This window comes from Sinocyclocheilus anshuiensis, unplaced genomic scaffold, assembly GCF_001515605.1.
Source record: "Sinocyclocheilus anshuiensis isolate Anshui unplaced genomic scaffold, SAMN03320099.WGS_v1.1 scaffold1629, whole genome shotgun sequence".
NCBI classification, from domain to species: Eukaryota; Metazoa; Chordata; class Actinopteri; order Cypriniformes; family Cyprinidae; genus Sinocyclocheilus; species Sinocyclocheilus anshuiensis.
Genome location: NW_015540936.1, coordinates 52,472 through 52,860, shown reverse-complemented (window position 1 = coordinate 52,860; position 389 = coordinate 52,472). Strand labels below are relative to the sequence as shown.

The window sequence follows — 389 nt, the reverse complement described above, 5'->3', positions numbered from 1 at the left end:
TATTTTCATTATCTCCATGCCCCACCCCCTGCACATGCCCCGCCCCCGAGTACTTGATTACTTTTAGGTTTTTGAAACCTATCGATGATCGAAATGAGAAATTGCCAAAAATGCCCATCCCTAATTTTGACACAAATTTCCAGAGCCGAGATTCATAACTTAACAGAAAAGCACATTTGAATGTCCACAGCGGATGAGGTGCTCATTCTGGAAGTGTTATATAACACAGCACTTCAATATTACAATATCAACCATAAAAGGCAGCTCTACTAGCAGATATTTGTGACCCTGGAGCACAAAAGCAGTGTTAAGTCGCTGGGGTATATTTGTAGCAATAGCCAACAATACATTGTATGGGTCAAAATTATACATTTCTCTTTTATGCCAAA

General features: G+C 39.6%; 1 protein-coding gene across 1 annotated transcript in view; it reads right to left on the bottom strand.

Moving 5' to 3' along the window:
* The window catches only part of LOC107689575 (inactive tyrosine-protein kinase 7-like), a 67,424-nt gene that overhangs the window by 14,570 nt on the left and 52,465 nt on the right, over window positions 1-389 (bottom strand). The gene's annotated exons all lie outside the window — the stretch shown is intronic.